Genomic DNA, 19,563 nt, shown 5'->3' on the forward strand with positions numbered 1-19,563 from the left:
TTTACCTGGTAAACCCCAGGTGTGGATGTCTTGGAAATATTCCCGCACTCTATCTGACTGATTGAGTAATTAATTACATCGATACCCTTTTTGTGGACAGTTTTTCCTTGCTTCCTATTGGTGGATAATAGAACTGGAATATTTGATGGGATGTTATCCTACAACCTCCCAGCCGGCCGGAGTGACCGAGCGTTTCTAGGCGCTTCAGTCTGGAACCGCGCGACTGCTACGGCCGCAGGTTCGAATCCGGCCTCGAGCATGGATGTGTGTGATGTCCTTAGGTTAGTTAGGTTTAAGTAGTTCTAAGTTCTAGGGGACTGATGTCCTGAGCTGTTAAGTCCCATAGTGCTCACAGCCATTTTTACAACCTCCCAGTATGCAAACCCTACTGTTATTTTTTTCACTTGCCTCCTATCGGTCGATACTAGTACAGTTACGTCATTTGGTAGAAAGTCCATTAAGTTGAAGGTAACTGAAAATTTCGAAGTTCAGTTCAGTTGCACGCTATGTCTATAAACAATCTGTGGAGGGTTTGTACTGGTGCTACAATGAGATGGAGATGGAGGAGAACGAGAAGGAAGGGTCTACTGCCTGATATGATAGAGACAACAGCAAATACCACTGAAAGACAGAGATCACTGTGATGTATTGAGAAGCACTAAACCTGACACACTTAAACCACCTCCTGATCGTCCACACACAGCGCACCTGTCCTGTCGTACACCGCCATTGCCAACGCTCAGAGGCCAGAGAAAACTGTAGCAGCCATGGATGTGCGTGTATACCAGAATGCACCATCCAAGCCATGGGCGGCGTCCAGGGATAATTGGAGTGGTAGGACTTCGGATTTCATCAATGCGTTCAGGACCAACACTTGGCAGTGATAAATACTGAATTGTTCAATTGTCCATGGAGAATACATGCAACACACGCGATCGAAAAGACAGCTCAACTCGTACTGAGTATCAGTTCGCTATTCAGCTATCCAGAGGGCATAATCGCCGGGAGTTGTCCTGCAGCTGTGCGCAAAAAACGACTAGTCCGCTGGCCTGAACTTTTCCTTGTCTCTACCACTCGCAAGAGCTTTTAGCCAGCAAACCCATTTGTTCTGGCCACAGTCTACCTCTGCCACGTGCTCCTCATGACGAACTTTGTCGTCCTAGGAAACCAGCGACGTATTTATCACTGTAATTACAATCACATAGTTCGATTGCAGCCCCAACCTGATAACATTAAAAAGAGATCGAAGTAACAGAAACAACTCCTCCTGAAGACTGTGGCTCTGGAAATATCAATAACCCTCTTATGACTGGGCACCTCCTTATGGCTATCGATGCCTTGAAACTGCAATCCCCCATGTCAAACCCATATCTCCCTTATGACTGGACACAGCCGTTTTCTTTGTACATGTTGAAACAATAACCACAGTCACTTCACACCCCCAAAACTAGCTTTATAAACCTGCCATTCACACCGCCTACTAAGTACAATACTTCGCCAGTAACTGAATGCTGTTGGCTCCAAGCAATATTCAGTGGAAAACCGCGATGGATCGACATGCCTCATTTGTTTACCTTGCATGTGTGTCTTAGGAAGAGAGGCATAATCGTCCTATGAGCTACCAGATATTAAAAACACGATCGCAAAGATCGTGTTATTGTATCCCCGCATAAAAATCGGTCTTCGTTCTACAGACACCAAAGTATCAACAACGATATCCATGCTGAAAAGTATACCTTCCTTATAAGTCGAGGTATGCTAGTGCTTCTGAATAAAGTAGTCTTCCGCACAAATACCAAGATATTGAACGTGGATAGTGATTGCGGTTTCTGTATTAACAGACCGAAAGTGTAGGTGCACATTGCTAGCGATGTAAGCCCGTAATAAAATCAACACTATCACCGAATTTAGAAAGTGATGCAGCTAAGAAACATGGTACTAGTCCAATATTTGCAACTGCTTCTTGCAGCTGCTACGTATTTGTAACACTAACAAACAGTATTTGTAGCGTCTTCTATATCGATAGTATGTAGACAGTGTAACAGAGGTTCTGCGATATATCCACGTGGTTATAGGGGAGGTTGATGGTTGATTGAGAATGATCACATACAGTGGATGGTATGTTATATGAGCAATCACTTAAAAATGCATCACTAGATGGACCTCATAAAATATGTATAAAATCCCATGACTTCTCAGGTCTTTAGTGTCAAGCTTTCAGCCAGAAATGCTGTCTGGAATTTAGTACCATTCAGCCACATATTTTGGGTGCATCCTATCGCGTTGTCTTAATGATTACACCGTCCAGTCCCGGTAGCTGAGTGGTCAGCTCGACAGAATGTCAATCCTAAGCGACAGGGTTCGATTCCCGGCTGGACTGGAGATTTTTTTCCGCTCAGGGACTGGATGTTGTGTTGTTCTAACCATCATCATTTCATCCCCCATCGACGCGCAACTCGTCGAAGTGGCGTCAAACCGAAAATGTCGTCCTAACCGCCGTCTGCTTCACGTCTGCTGTGCAGCGAGCTACGTTATTTAAGTATTAACTGTATTTTTCTTACTTGTCACTTCTTTTACCGTGTGTTTTTTCTTTTAGGAAGCTTTAATAGTCGACTGCTATTAATAGTGTTCCATAGATTTCGTGTTAGTTTTGAATACAGTCAGAGAGAGTCCCTTTAGTGAGCCATAGTGCCAGTAGTGCTAGTGTTTGTTTTCAATACAGTCCAGAGACGGGTAGTGCTATTTTCATTGTTTTCTACAAGAAGTGGCTAGCAATCACAGTTTAGTCAATAATCAGCCGCCTTTAGTGAATTAGCAGTCTAGTTAAAAGTTTATTAAGTCTCTTCAGTAAATTAATTCCTTAGGATGGAGAGGATGTGTGACTGCTGTGTACGGACGCACGAGGAGCTGGCCACTCTTCGCGAACAGCTGAGCGTGTTGATGGCCGCGGTCATCCGACTTCAGGCTGCTACCTCGGAGTGTAGCGGCAGTGGGGAGTCTGGAGCGTCTCAAGGTACACCCCAGGTGTTACATGCTTCACCCACTGTCCCTGCTGTCAAGATATCTTCTCGGGTACCGGGCGCGGTTGGGCCACCCTCTCCGCAAGGGGAGTGGCGGGTTCAGTGGCGTTCGCGGCGCACGAGGCGGAGGGTCAATGTGGAGGCTGGCCGTGTGGCATCACCCGCTCTGTCTGTGAGTGGACATGTGGCTGCTCCTTCAGCAAGGTCCGAGCAGGCACACGGGGGGAGGGGTTTATTAGTTATTGGGAGCTCCAACGTTAGGAGGGTGATGGAGCCCCTTAGGAAAATAGCGGAAAGGTCGGGGAAGAAGGCCAGTGTTCACTCTGTCTGCTTGCCGGGGGGTCTCATCCGAGATGTGAAGGAGGCCCTACCGGCGGCGATAGAGAGCACTGGGTGCACCTGACTGCAAATTGTTGCTCATGTCGGCACGAATGACTCCTGCCGTCTGGGTTGAGAGGTCATCCTCAGTTCGTACAGGCGGTTGGCGGAATTGGTGAAGGCGGAAAGCCTCGCTCGCGTGGTGGAATCTGAGCTAACTATTTGTAGTATCGTTCCCAGAACCGATCGCGGTCCTCTGGTTTGGAGCCGAGTGGAAGGCTTAAACCAGAGGCTCAGACGATTCTGCGGAGAGCTGGGGTGCAAATTTCTTGACCTCCGCTATCGGATGCAGAAATGTAGGGTCCCCCTGAATAGGTCAGGCGTGCACTACAGGCCGGAAGCGGCTACAATGGTAGCGGAGTACGTGTGGAGTGCACATGGGGGTTTTTAGGTTAGAGAATTCCCTCCCTAGGCCCGACAAGACGCCTCCTGAGACGCGGCAAGGTAGGAGTAGGCAAAATGCAACAGGGAATAACAATATTAATGTGCTAATAGTAAACTGCAAGAGCGTCTATAGAAAGGTCCCAGAACTGCTCTCATTAATAAACGGTCACAGCGCCCATATAGTACTAGGGACAGAAAGTTGGCTGAAACCAGACGTAAACAGTAATGAAATCCTAAACTCAGATTGGAATGTATACCGCAGAGACAGGCTGGACAGTGAACGGGGAGGCGTGTTTATAGCGATAAGAAGTGCAATAGTATCGAAGGAAATTGACGGAGATCCGAATTGTCAAATGATTTGGGTGAGGGTCAAGGATAAAGCAGGCTCAGACATCGTAATTGGATGTCTCTATAGGACCCCGGGCTCAGCACATGAAGAATAATTTGGAAAACATTTCGAGTACATTTCCCCACCATGTTAGAGTTCTGGGTGGAGATTTTAATTTGCCGGATACAGACTGGGTGACTCAAACGTTCATAACGGGTGGCAGGGACAAAGAATCCAGTGAAATTTTTTTAAGTGCTTTATCTGAAAACTACCTTGAGCAGTTAAACAGAGAACCGACTCGTGGCGATAACATATTAGACCTTCTGGTGACAAACAGACCCGAACTATTTGAATCAGTTAATGCAGAACAGGGAATCAGCGATCATAAAGCGGTTACTGCATCGATGATTTCAGCCGTAAATAGAAATATTAAAAAAAGGTAGGAAGATTTTTCTGTTTAGCAAAAGTGACGAAAAGCAGATTACAAAGTACCTGATGGCTCAACATAAAAGTTTTGTCTCAAATACAGATAGTGTTGAGAATCAGTGGACAAAGTTCAAAACCATCGTACACTATGCGTTAGATGAGTATGTGCCAAGCAAGATCGTAAGCGATGGAAAAGAGCCACCGTGGTACAACAACCGAGTTAGAAAACTGCTGCGGAAGCAAAGGGAACTTCACAGCAAACATAAACATAGCCAAAGCCTTGCAGACAAACAAAAATTACGCGAAGCGAAAGGTAGTGTGAGGAGGGCTATGCGAGAGGCGTTCAATGAATTCGAAAGTAAAGTTCTATGTACTGACTTGGCAGAAATCCTAAGAAATGTTGGTCCTATGTCAAAGCGGTAGGTGGATCAAAACAAAATGTCCACTCTGTGATCAAAATGGTACTGAAACAGAGGATGACAGACTAAAGGCCGAAATACTAAATGTCTTCTTCCAAAGCTGTTTCACAGAGGAAGACTGCACTGTACTTCCTTCTCTAGATTGTCGCACAGTTGACAAAATGGTAGATATCGAAATAGACGACAGAGGGATAGAGAAACAATTAAAATTGCTCAAAAGGGGAAAGGCCGCTGGACCTGATGGGATACCAGTTTGATTTTACACAGAGTACGCGAAGGAACTTGCCCCCCTTCTTGCAGCAGTGTACCGTAGGTCTCTAGAAGAGCGAAGCGTTCCAAAGGATTGGAAAAGGGCACAGGTCCTCCCCGTTTTCAAGAAGGGACATCAAACAGATGTGCAGAACTATAGACCTATATCTCTAACGTCGATCAGTTGTAGAATATTGGAACACGTATTATGTTCGAGTACAATGTATTTTCTGGAGACTAGAAATCTACTCTGTGGGAATCAGCAATGGTTTCGAAAAAGACGGTCGTTTGAAACCCAGCTCGCGCTATTCGTCCACGAGACTCAGAGGGCCACAGACACTGGTTCACAGGCAGATGCCCTGTTTCTTGACTTCCGCAAGGCGTTTGACACAGTTCCCCACAGTCGTTTAACGAACAAAGTAAGAGCATACGGACTATCAGGCCAATTGTGTGATTGGATTTAGGAGTTCCTAGATAACAGAACGCAACATGTCATTCTCAATGGAGAGAAGTGTTCCGAAGTAAGAGTGATTTCAGGTGTGCCGCTGGGGAGTGTCATAGGACCGTTGCTTTTCACAATAAATGACCTGGTGGATGACATCGGAAGTTCACTGAGGCTTTTTGCAGGTGATACTGTGGTGTATCGAGAGGTTGCAACAATGGAAAATTGTACTGAAATGCAGGAGGATCTGCAGCGAATTGACGCATGGTGCAAGGAATGGCAATTGAATCTCAATGTAGACAAGTGTAATGTGCTGCGAATACATAGAAAGATAGATCCCTTATTTATCTACAAAATAGGTCAGCGACTGGAAGCAGTTAATTGCATAAATTATCTGGGAGTACGCATTAGGAGTGATTTAAAATGGAATGATCATATAAAGTTGATCGTCGGTAAAGCAGATGCCAGACTGAGATACGTTGGAAGAATCCCAAGGAAATGCAATCCGAAAAAAAGGAAGTAGGCTGCAGTACGCTTGTTCGCCCACTGCTTGAATACTGCTCAGCAGTGTGGGATCCGCACCAGATAGGTTTGATAGAAGAGACAGAGAAGATCCAACGGAGAGCAGCGCGCTTCGTTACAGGATCATTTAGTAATCGCGAAAGCGTTACGGGATGAAAGATAAACTCCAGTGGAAGACTCTGCAGGAGAGACGCTCAGTAGCTCGGTACGGGCTTTTGTTAAAGTTTCGAGAACATACCTTCACCGAAGTGTCAAGCAGTATATTGCTCCCTCCTACGTATATCTCGCGAAGAGACCATGAGGATAAAATCAGAGAGATTAGAACCCCCACAGAAGCATACCGACAACCCTTCTTTCTACGAACAATACAAGACTGGAGTAGAAGGGAGAACCGATAGAGGTACTCAGGGTACCCTCCTCCACACACCGTCAGGTGGCTTGCGGAGTATGAATGTAGATGTAGAAAGACTTGCACCCGGCGAACACTCTACCCGACGGGAGGCCATAGTGACACGAAATTCACATTTTCATGATTACAGCCACTGGTAGATTATATTCACGGCACTCTCCTATCTCAAAACTAGTTACCTCTTTCGATCCTGTCTGCTAAGGACCCTGTACGGCAAAACTCCATCGTGATTTTAATCAGTCCCTCTGCACCTTGTAACTCTCCCTCGGTCTCTGCCACGATCTCACTGCAGCCTTGTCCATGTGGTCATCACAGTTTGAGTCGTAACTGAGCCGAAGTTGGAGAGACAAACACGGAGAGCTGAGTTAATGCAACGGGACCATCTTTTTACCGTGTGGTGGAAATGGGAACATTTTGTCGTAGCTCTGCTAACCGGGTGCAATGTGTAAAGCCAGTGCCAAACAAAGCTTTCTCCTGCGACACAAGCTAGTAGGAAAGACAGTACCAGCAGTTACAGTAGTGTTTATGAGGAAAGTTAGGTAGACTCCACATAATATGTGAACTAGAAGATGGACAATGATTTTGCTACAGCTTTGAGGGATGTTTTCAAACTACAAATGGTTCAAATGGCTCTGAGCACTATGCGACTTAACTTCTGAGCTCATCAGTCGCCTAGAACTTAGGTTAGTTAGGTTTAATTAGTTTTAAGGACATCACACACACATCCATGCCCGAGACAGGATTCTAACTTGCGACGGTAGCGGTCTCTCGGCTCCAGACTGTAGCGCCTAGAACGCACGGCCACTCCGGCCGCCAGCGGCGGACTTAGCGCACAGCATCCCTCAGGGTGCATTTCTATCTGTCACGAAAACGTTATCTCTATCTTCGTTATTTTGTACCATCCAATAGAAAGAAACTATGAGCTATAAAAACTTCACTCTCACCCAATAGAGAATTTGATAAGGTGTTACTGTGTTCCTCTCTTCCGATATGTCAAAAACAAGTACCGTCTGTGTGCTATGTGGAGATCCTACTGAAAATATACAGGTACTGCTCGACTGGAGCAGGTAACCAGTGATCGAAGTCGCTTCAGGACCTGCACTGTAGGACCACCATATCCCACAGACTATCAATTAAAAAAGAGTGTCATTGGGCCTTTGTTTGATATGTTGCTTTCCGCTGTAACACATCGAAGTAGTATATGTCTGCAGCTTTGTACACCGCCATAACTTTTTTTTTTTATCCCCCATGACTTCAAGGTCTGTGTCAGGTGTTAAACCGACATAAACACATTTCGATCCATTGGCTCTCACAGAAAGCTGGACATTGCATGGTGTAAACTATGATGCTGTTCTCACAGCACACAGGATGGTTGAAATAAGAGAGAGGCGGTGTTTCTTACTGACAAAAATGTGGAAAACATCACAACATGTGGAAACTGGAAGAGTTTGCGGCATTGTGGAGCGTTTCCAAACAGCTATACAGAGGTGATGACCTGTACATTTAATCTCATCTTCAATAGTGATGGGGGTAGCAGACGTCTTGGTGTTCCATTATGATTGAAACAGATATCACGTACATAGCTGCAATATAAGGAATCAGTGCTGGTCATCCCTGGAACGTGTTGCTCTCATAAAGACTCTCTCCCCCTCAAACAGGTGGAGTCGGTCAATCATTATGTGGTAATCAACCATGTACCAGTAGATGGAAAAGATGCCACCGATGCACTGTAATAAGCACCACAGTTGGTGGTGCTATCAATTTCAGCAATATTATCAGTTTTTCCATAATGTCAACGCGGACCAGTGACATGGTAGCATGTTTCCCAGGTTCTGCATCATCACTAAACTGCCCCCCCCTCTACTTTTCGAGTACCATTGCGAATGTAGATAGATGACTGGTGCATATGTACAAGAATTATCGATGAATGGATGTACTGCACAAAGTAGACCAGACAGCATCTCTACTCATGAAGTTAGGTTACCTACATATTTCTAGCAGTTTGATCATACTGCGTAATTTAGTATTACGATTGCCCATCTTTCCCTGCGTGGATGTGGGTCACAGACTATTCTTGCATTGATTAGATAAAGTTGGATATTGAAAGGTCTCCTTGCACTGTCTTTGACCAACCCTCCCTAAAAACTGGCTCCTATTTAATTTTCAACTGACTAGAAGTAGGAGGTTATTATACCCATTAAACCCCAGGTCTCGTGAAGGAACAGAGAGAGCTGAATCCGTAACAGGTGTTCAGGGAGACTATTCACAACCAATCGTACTCACAGCGCATCTCCAGATGCAGACATGTGGAAGAGGTTAGCACCCCTTATCGGTGTATGGTAGATATGAAAGTGTTGTGATGATATAACAGATGATCGTAAAGAAGAAATTTGTGCATGATTGAGCTCCAGACGAATGTAGTTTAGAACTGGTAGCACAGTAGATTCATATAAAATATTCCAAATTATTGGTCCTGTGTTTGGCGCCCATACAAGTAAGGTATCAGAAAGAGAGAAATGATCGTGGAACATAAACACATTCCAAGGGCTACATGGTCCTGCACTAAACACGCTATATTGCTAGAGCTGTGCTGCTTGTGACTTCTGAGTCGTGTGGAATACAACGCTGTTAATATTCCAGTGCAATAAAGCGCATGATATACATTCTTCCTGTGAGTTTCTTTATGGTGAACTATGGTGATGCACTGTAAGGTGATAAAACTACTACTTATCACGCCAAAGAAGGCATTAATTCTTTGTAAAACAAACACTCCAACTTTGTAAACACCTGGTGTCATACACCTCTGTAAAAGTATGAAGGCCAATTACAGTTCAGAAATTGTGATCTTTTCACAACAGTCCCATAAAATGGTCGTCAGCAGGCAAAAATGCATACGAAGGAACAGCGACAGCTTACAAGGAAATAAGCACTACAGGCAGTGCCAGAGAATGTGTAACAGTCCTACAGTTTACCATAGCCCCTTGTAACCTTCCTCTTGCACACAGATGTCATGGTTCGATCTTAGGTTGTATTGCTCATGTGCACGATAATATTGCCATCTCCGCTATTAAGGTGTCTTTATGTAGCGCCATTCTACCACCCTCCTCCAGAATATGCAGTCCTATTGATTTCGCTAGCTTCATATCTCATGGCATTCTTCTCTAATTTTGTATATTTAACTAGTTTTTCGTGATTTTACATATTTTATCGCATTTCCCTCAATTTCAACGTATTTCACATCAGTATTTCGTGATGAAATCGGTAAAATTCGAGAAAAACCTCGTATAATGCGTTATTCAATTTTTCGTCAAAGTTTCCCATAGGTGTGGTCGTAGTGCTGACATCCCATGTACTGTCTGATATTCTACAAGAATATTTGCGTTTATTGTACACCAAACTATTAAAAATCCCAAGACTTGCCCTTTCCCTTATGGTCCACATGCATGAATTTTGGATAGGCCGATCATTAAAAATATAGTAGCAGTCGATTAGTACCTGTATGAGACTCCACTACATCCATCATCCGCGCCAGCCGTTGAAAAACAATTCCATGTGCTGATATGATCCATGAGAGAGGCTGTCTGCAGACTCATGTAGTGCAGCTCCCGTGGCTTTAGATATTGACTTGTGTTGTGCAACAAATCGCCTCCTTTGCTTTTTCTAATGTTTAGAATTAGCATTCAGTGTAATAGATAGTCTGAACACAAGTCAAATGTGCTAATCAGACCCCTGCTGCAAGTATCGAGTCTCAACATCTGCATCTCTTGTAGATGCCCTGTGACACCGTTTGACGCTGATCCAAATCATCAACCTCCCTTCACTGGATATTTGTCTGCCGGCATTTACTTCTCACCATTCAGAACTTGTAGATTGACCTTAAACCCCTGTCTTCCCTCCATCCTCTGTTAGGACACCACAACATTTAAATTCGTGCTGCTAAAGATCATACCTATTTCGATATAACTTATATTACCAATATTTGTGCAAGACATTTCCAGGGGCAGATTTGGACTCTGGCCACAATCTATTGGTTATGAAATGAAGATTAAAGCTGAAGAAATTGCAAAAAGGAGGGAATTTAAGGACATGAGACCTGGATAAACTGAAAGAACCAGAGGTTGTACAGAGTTTCAGGGAGAGCATAACAGAACAATTGACAGGAATGGGGGAATGAAATACAGTCGAAGAAGAATGGGTAGCTTTGAGGGATGAAATAGTCAAGGCAGCAGAGGATCAAGTAGGTTAAAACACGAGGGCTAGTAGAAATCCTTGGGTAACAGAAGAAATACTCAATTTATCTGATGAAAGGAGAAAATATAAAAATGCAATAAATGAAACAGGCAAAAAGGAATACAAACGTCTCAAAAATGAGATCAAGTGGAAAATGACTAAGCAGGGATGGCTAGACTATAAATGTAAGGATATAGAGGCTTATCACACAAGGGGTATGATAGATACTGCCTACAGGAAGATTAAAGAGACCTTTGGAGAAAGGAGAACCAATTGCATGGATATCAAGAGCTCAGATGGAAACCCAGTTCTAAGCATAGAAGGGAAAGCAGAAAGGTGGAAGGAGTATATAGAGGGTCTATACAAGGGCAATGTACTTGAGGATAATATTATCGAAATCGAAGAGGATGTAGGTGAAGATGAAATAGGAGATATGATACTGCGTGTAGAGCTTGACAGAGCACTGAAAGACCTGAGTCGAAACAAGGCCCCGGGAGTAGACAAGATTCCATTAGAACTACTGACAGCCTTGGGAGAGTCAGTTCTGACAAAATTCTACCATTTGGTATGAGACAGGTGAAATACCCTCATACTTCAAGAAGAATATAATAATTCCAATGACAAAGAAAGCAGGCGTGGACAGATGTGAAAATTACCTATCAGTTTAATAAGTCACAGCTGTAAAATACTAACGTGCATTCTTTACAGACGAATGGAAAAACTTATAGAAGCCGTCCTCGGGGAAGATCACCTTGGATTCCATAGTAATGTTGGAACACGTGAGGCAATACCTACCCTAAGACGTATCTTAGAAGAAAGATTAAGGAAAGGCAAATCTACGATTCTAGCATTTGTAGACTTAGAGAAAGGTTTTGACAATGTTGGTTGTAATACTATCTTTCAAATTCTGAAGGTGGCAGGGGTAAAATACAGGGAGCGAAAGGCTATTTACAATCTGTACAGAAAGCAGATGGCAGTTATAAGAGTCGGGGGGTATGAAAGGCATGCAGTGGTTGGGAAGGGAGTGAGACAAGGTTGTAGCCTGTCCCCGTTGTTATTCAATCTGTATATTGAGCAAGCAATGAAGGAAACAAAAGAAAAGTTCGGAGTAGGTATTAAAATCCATGGAGAATAAATAAAAACTCTGACAGAATTACAATGTCATCGGCGAACGTCAGAGACAGCAAAGGACTTGGAATAGCAGTTGAACAAAATGGACAGTGTCTTGAAAGGAGGGTATAAGATGAACATCAACAAAAGCAAAACGAGGCTGATGCTGAGGGATTTTGATTAGGAAATGAGACACTTAAAGTTGTAAAGGAGTTTTGCTATTTGGGGAGCAAAATAACTGATGATGGCCGAAGTAGAGAGGATATAAAATATAGAATGGCAATGGCAAGGAAAGCGTTTGTGAAGAAGAAAATTTTGTTAACATCGAGTATAGATTTAAATGTCAGGAAGTGGTTTCTGAAAATATTTGTATTGGAGTGTAGCCATGTATGGATGTGAAACATGGACGATAAATAGCTTAGACAAGAAGAGAATAGAAGCTTTCGAAATGTGGTTCTACAGAAGAGTGCTGAAGATTAGATGGGTAGATCACATACTTAATGAGGAGGTATTGAATAGAATTGGGGAGAAGAGGAGCTTGCGGCACAACTTGACTAGAAGAAGGGATCGGTTGGTAGGACATGTTCTGAGACACCGAGGGATCACCAATTTAGTATCGGAGGGCAGCTTTGAGGGTAAAAAACGGCGAGGGAGACCAATAGATGAATACACTAAGCAGATTCAGAAGGATGTAGGTTGCAGTAGGTACTGGCAGATGATGAAGCTTGCACAGGATAGAGTAGCAAAGAGAGCTGCATCAGACCAGTCTCAGGACTGAAGACCAAAACAACAACTAATATTGTCTAGATTCTCCAGTAATAATAAACATGCAAGGTGCACGATTGCTCCTATCACACCTCCTTTTATACTCTAAAAATCCACAGTGATTGCACATGATCACCCCAATCAAACTATTTTGTGAGCTGGATGTCCATTGTACTAATGCACCAATACCCCCAAGGAGGATGAAGCATTTTATGTGTTAAACTGTACCCAGTTATAAGGGGGATATTTCCAGAGTCGGTGTCCAATGTTATGAGATTAGGGCTGCAAGTGTAATATTTAATTCTAATTACAGCGATAAATAAATTTTGCTGGTTTCCTAGGACGACGCGGTTTCGAATGTGAGGCGTGTGCCAGAGGAGGCATGTGGCCAGAACAAATGGGCTTTTCTGGCAATCGGTGGTTACAACGAAAAGTTCCAGTAGGCCAGCTAGTCGGTTATTGCACACAGCTACAGGAGTAAGTCCCAGCCACAGTGCCCTTTCGATAGCTAAACAGCAAACTAATACACAGTGTGCATTGGGCTGTCTCTGTGATCGCATGTGTTGCATGTATTCCCCTTGGAAAATTGAGTCATTCAATATCGATAACTGCCAAGTGTTGGCAATGAACGTGTTGATAACATCCTAATTCCTACCACTCCAATCACTTCCAGACGCCCTCCACGTCAGGGTGGTGCACTCTGGCGGACACACGCGTCCACCAAACTGGCTACGGCCGTCCGACCTCTGAGCGTTGGCGCTGGTTGCTCATGAGGAGATTGGCGAGTGACGTGTGGACACTGGGCATGTGCATTCAGGATGTATTTCAGCGATATCCAACATCTGGCCATGACAACTACTGCTACGGCCTGGATTGTGGTATTTTCTGTGTCTTTGTCCTACCCCCTAACACACCCTTTCTCCTCCTCCTCCTCCTCCTCCTTCCGAATGTAGTGGAGAGAACCAATTTAGGAATTCTACAAAGATTTAAAAATCCAATCGCAATATCCAATCCCCGTTTAATCAATTTATTGTTGTTGCTTTATTGCGAGCACACATACCAGTCCGAAATCTCCACAGAATTTCTATGGACACAGCATGCAGCTGAGCTGAAATTTGAAATTTTCAGCTACCTCCAGGTTAATGGACTTTCTATAAATGACTTAACTGTATCAGTATACACCAATAGGAGGCAACGGGAAAAAATAACAGTAGGGTTCGGAAATTGGGAAGCTGTAGGATCGAATCCCATCAAATATTCTAATCCTAGTAATCCACCAATAGAAAGCAACGGAAAACTGTCCCACACGAAGGGCATCGATTTAATTAATTAGACAATCAATCTGATGGAGATATTACCTCACTCTAAGAAATGCACAGGTGGGGTTTACTAGGTAAATGCTGCTTTGTGTGTGATTCGATCCGACCATGGCCAATGGTGAATGCAGTCCTAGCAGGGTTACACTACAGGACATGACCGGTTGTGAGGAGGGGGGTGGAGGGAGAGAGAGGGGGATAGGGGAAAGAGAGAGAGCGCATGTGCTTGAACAGGAATTTCTCAGCAATCAAATAATAAAGGACAGCCACCATCAGAAGCTCTTTTGTTTGGGGATTACTGCAACGTCTGCTCTCATAGTGGCCAGTCACGGACCTGAGCAGGGGTAGCGTGGCCTCCACATATAGTAATACGTGGAATGACAAGCCCAGTGAAGTGTTTGGGCGTGTGGGCTAAAAAAAAATTTCGAAGTTGTTTAATATTCCAAGTATCTTCTCACCCTCAAAGAATTTGTAGGGAATGGAATTTTGTCTATTTAAATATTTAAAGTAAATAAATGAACTGTACGATATACACTGCCTTGTATCCCTTAAATTGTTTAAATAAAGAATCTTTCACACATTGTCTTGTGTATGAGAAACTTTTTAACCCTTTATTTGGCAAATGGTGAAAATAAAAAAAAATTAAGTGCTTATATCTATTTATTATACTTAAAGAAATACAATTCAGTCAGTTTTAGAAATTTTTGACAAAAATTATGAAAATTATGAAACGTTGCTTACAAGCAACATTGCCAGCAGTAGATCACACTTATACATATTATAGGAAAAAGGAGTTTGCCGATAACCTGAAGCAAAATGTTTGCCGTACGTGAATAATTTAATTTATAAACACATTTATGCATTCCTGCTGTGTAATAGAACTGTTTCATTTTCCCTTCTTGTTCTTCTTGCAATGGAATTTTAGGAAACAGTTCCTCTTTGGATCGAATTACAATACTAGATTGCAATTGGAACACATGACTGTAGAATATTCAGACGGACAATAACGACAACGACCTTTGGGACCGTATACAGGCCAATGCTCCATATTATCAAATCGGACATCTTGTGTAACAGTCGGAGCTGTTGCCTTCCTCCTCTTCTTTTATGGTGGTGGTTTGTCTGTTGAAGGTCTTCCTACTTTACTTTTACCTGAAAATATCAAACCATTGGCAGTATCTGCCCTAAATGACTTTGATGAGGTCTTCTTGTCCAGAGATACTCTTCGAAAAATGCAGGAAAGCATTTAAAACACTCAGATCTAGAATAAATCCAAACCATCTCATGTACCATCGCCTAGTTTTCATTGGTACTCTGTAGAGCTCTGTCAGCATACCAGCAACATCAACTCCTCCCATGTGCTTGTTGTACTGACGTACATTACTGGGACAGGGCACATCAATTCTTTTTTGATTGCTGTCCCATCGTTTTCCTGTTGAGAGTGGTTGGACATCAAAAAACGAGCTTGCAAGTGTCACGATTTTATAGCCTGCCCACCTTACTAAAATGAGGTCGGAGTGACTGTCCTTCCTGTAGTCATAGCTGACTCGTCATTCAGTAACCGCTTCTCGTCATGTAGAGGACAGTTCTTTATTCAGTTCTTCCTTATGGTGCCCATGGACTCAATGTTTTGATGTTTTTTAAGTATGTTTTAAGTTCAAGGCTGCAAAATAAATTGTCAAAATAAAAGTATTCCAATTCCATTATTTTCATGTCATCAGCAAGATCAGTTATCATCCCCTTGCCAGTATAGGGAAGAAAATCATAGACAACTCTAGACACACCAGCACGAACAAAAATCTTAAAACGCCACTTGTGTGGCTTATTTGAATATATTGGCGCAAATTACCTGCTCTTGTACCTTTATATGCAACCATCTTCTCATCTGTAGAAAATGCCGACTCTTGTTTCTGCTCACGGCAGTTCTATACAATTGACTCAAGAACAGGTCTTATTTTCAAAAGTCTTTCAGAACAGTTCACAGCATTCTCATTGCTCGTAAAATGCAGGTATCGGCGGAGTTTCTGAAAGCGCTTCAAACTGAAAATGCTGGTGAATTTTTCACAGTTCATTGACTGAGACCAATAGTCAGTCTACTAAGACATAGAAACAAGACCCATGTATATCAGAACACCGAAAAATTGTTCTATTTAATTTATATTGCTGTTTACTGACGTGTAGTTCGTTGGTCAGAGTTTAAGTTCGTTTCCTGCACAATTTTGTCAATTAGTTCTCAATCAAAGAATCTTCTGAAATAACCCAGTGGTGTATTGCCTTCATCAGAAAACACAGGAGAGAGACTTTCTGCCCTAGCAGTTGTATCTTCCTTTACCCACATGTAAGTGACTGCTTTTGTAATTTACTTTTTCACTTGACTGCCACTTGCACTAGAAGGATTCACTGCAGAAGGTCCTTGCACATGTTCAGCTTCTGAGATTTCACTTCCTAAATCAGAATCAGTGTCTGGTATAACTTGGTTATGGAACTGAGATTGACGCTCTGGAATCACTACAGCCTGCCAAAGCTTCGAGTTCAGTGTCTTCAGATTCACTTAGATCAGACAAAGCCGGGTTTTCTAGTGGAACTACTATTCCTCTCGCTTTTTCAATTCCATAAAATATTCTGGAATCCATTGCTAAAAAGCCCCTAAAAATAAAAATATCTTCTCTGTCACACCGTAAACATGTGTAATATACTAATGGCACATGTCCCAACTATAGGCAATGTTGCTCACAGGCAACATAAAAGTTTTATACTACTTACGTATTTCCAAACAAAGATTGAAATATTTCTGCTGTAAACTTACCTCTGGGTATATCTTGCCAGTAATCTTAGCAGTTTTTCTTCAATCTATTTAAATCCACTCTTTTAGAACCAAAATAAGACACCTCTGTTGCTCACACGAGGAGATCTCTGTAACACCACTGCACAAACTGCTATCTCGTGTGGAAAACCTTAAGCTATTACAAAAACTGGCGTTGGCAGTGTGTAAAGGAATGTTGCCTGGAGGCAGTAATGCCAGTAAAATGCACTGGGAAGAGTTTGTTGTCCCATAAGGCCAAGGTAAATGTGATGTTGCTTGAAAGCAACACTGCCAAATAAAGGGTTAAACAATATTCCATACACTGCAATCAATTTTCCACCTGCTAGCCAATCAATTGGGTCTTTTTCCAGACAAATTCCTGGAGGGGGAGGGGAGGGGAGGGGAACTGCTGGGGGTGTCCCAAATAGGGAGGGGTTAATTAATTGGTCGATTTAATTAATTAGTCAAATGGGTCCATATCATAAGTGTGCTTGTATTGCGAGACAATTTCCAGAGGGGTGGTGGAGAAGGAGGAGAAGTGGGGAGAAGGAGAGGGAAGGGAGGAGTGTGGAGGGTTTCTTGGAATGACGGATTATCCTCAGGTGGACATAATCCACTTAGCAAAATAGTAAGTTAAGGACTTGTCAATCAAAAGAGACCAATAGGTTTTCCACTGAATGTATGCTTGCTCCTGATGTAGGCAACCTGCGCTAACAAAATGTGCTGATCCTTTCCTTACCCAACTACTCCTGTTCACAGACAAATGTGAGTTCACTGGGGAGGGATTGTGTTCTGAATTCGCTAAACAGCCATGTCTGGCAGCCAAAAAGCCCCATGCGAAGCACATTCCGAGGCTTCGGTGCCTGTTGGATATTTGTTTGTTGGCAGGCATTCCAGACTGTCGTGTAACTGGGCCGTACCTCCTTCCACTCTAACTGGTCTTGCATCTCTTATGTCTCTACAAAAGATATTGGGGCCGTTCTTGAAAGCTGTGCCACTGATTGCCCATCAGGAAATGTGGTTTCAGCATGATGATGCACCAACTCCCTTGTATCGTGCAGTTCGCAACCATCTGAACAAACGATATGGTGACAGATGGACAGGGCGAGGAGTCTTAACACAAACAAATGTGCTTAAGTGATAAACAGGTGTTCCGTTATGTTTCATTTCGAATTGTTTTGTATTGCCTTATGCGTAATTTAATCCCTCAAACAGAAGTGGATGAGTTAAAAATCGAAGTTGAAACCATTGTAGAACTGAAACGGTACATTCCTGGGCATGGGTTTGTACTCAAAATATTCTTTCCTGTCTCCCTTCTACAAGTCCTAGAAGTTTGTCCGAACACCCGGCATTCAGATTTTTAGTTCGACTATCGATCGTTTATATGCTTGGACAGCGTTTTGTGTTTGTTCTTAGTTTTGACAATTATTAGCGAAAAGTGTTTTACTGTGGAACACACTTCAGACTTTAACACTTTAATAGACCTTTACTCCATTTTGTTATTCTATTTTGAAATGACAGCATTCACTTTAGGAGTGGTGCACTTTCTTTCTGAAATTACAATTACTCCGGAAAAGTAAGATTTTTGACAAATGAGAGACTGTTCCAAGATACAACATGGTCATGTACCTAGGTACAAATATCAGTTCAAATCGTTGCAATCGAGAAAAAATTTTGTCAGTAGTGTATTTCTCTATGAGAAATGTCTTACGTTATTACTCTACTACACAAGAATAATCAGCAAGCGAAATCAATCGTTTTATCAAAAACCAGTTAGAAGTTAACAACGATCTGAAATAGAAGCTGTTGCAGCTATCACAAATTTCCCTTTTCGAGACTGGTAACTTCGTTAATACATTACATAAACATACTTCTTTTGCAAATCTCATATACTCCATGGTGCAAGGTCTTCCGTTTGAAGGTACGAGATGGTTTGTGACCCACGAACTATAACTTATTCATCCACACGTTACGTAACTAGTCAAAATTAAACAATATTTTATTCACCACAAAATTCTTTAACCATAGAACAGACAGTATCCTCCAAATATCTTTAATATATTACACAACACTAAATATGTAGAACTCGTTATATTTGCAAACCCTGCAGAAAACAAAACCTCAGGCCCCACAACAGCAGCAGTCGAAAATGCCAGGAACTACTTACCGCGTCCTCTAGTACGCGTTGCTTCATATAGTTCTAAAATCGGTGACTAACTGAAACACCGACCAAGAAAGAAGATGTGTTTGTAGGTACACTATCCTATGCCCCCCCCCCCCCCCCTATTCTCATATTGTCATAAATGGAGCACCAGAAACCGATATTGCTTACATACAGTTGTAGTCAGTTTCGTATTCTAGGATCCCAGTCACATTTCTTTAGAATAGTAAATAGCGTTTGCAGGAGCTCTTTATTTTAGTCTCTGAAAGTACCGGTTCACATGCGATTAACTTTAATCTTCAGCATCTACTCGACAAATGAAGATCAAGTACTTTCAACTAAATTCAGTCCTTCATACAATAAAGGAGCCGCCACAGTGGTATGGAATCAGCCCCCGTGGTCTCACTTCACCCCAATAGACCCCGTCAGACCTTTTTCGTTTTCGATTATAGTGCTTTGCGAAACTCCGGGCCAAAGTAACTTTCACATGTTGTGTCACTGTCAAGCAAAATAGAAATAATTGCTGCTGCATGGTACAGATGGTAACAAAGAAACATGCAATGATACGAACATAACTGACGTTTTTGTTCAAAGACAGTAG

The sequence above is a fragment of the Schistocerca gregaria genome, unplaced genomic scaffold (assembly GCF_023897955.1).
Source record: "Schistocerca gregaria isolate iqSchGreg1 unplaced genomic scaffold, iqSchGreg1.2 ptg000178l, whole genome shotgun sequence".
NCBI lineage: Eukaryota > Metazoa > Arthropoda > Insecta > Orthoptera > Acrididae > Schistocerca > Schistocerca gregaria.